Source organism: Monodon monoceros, unplaced genomic scaffold (assembly GCF_005190385.1).
Source record: "Monodon monoceros isolate NGI ecotype Baffin Bay Population unplaced genomic scaffold, NGI_Narwhal_1 Super_Scaffold_5, whole genome shotgun sequence".
Taxonomy (NCBI): Eukaryota; Metazoa; Chordata; class Mammalia; order Artiodactyla; family Monodontidae; genus Monodon; species Monodon monoceros.
The window spans coordinates 14,159,821-14,160,214 of NW_021703782.1; positions in this window are offsets into that span (position 1 = coordinate 14,159,821).

A 394-nucleotide genomic window follows, 5' to 3' on the forward strand; every position below is an offset into this window, starting at 1 on the left:
AGAAAATTGTCACATGGTGATATCATACTTCTTTCACTTTGCCAGGGGGTGGGTATTCCTTACAAGAGGAGAAATTACCTGTGGACAGTGGCCTTAGATTCATGACAGTTGAGTTTAAGTTTAATGCTGACACTGCCTAACCATCTGTCTGGCCCTCAGTTGTTCAGTGAGTTGTATTAAATTTTCCCGAGATCAGATTCTAAACTACTATAGGTTAATTTTTAAAAGTCTTTTGCTCTTCTTTGGGCAAAGTTCTTACCTAGAAATGCAGGTCATCATTGTATGGATCTAGCAAAGTATTGATACTTGGCACAGAGTAGAAAATTAATAAATGCTATTCTCTTCACCCTCCCACCCTCTTGCAACCCAAGGAGTGGTTACCAAACACGTGTTG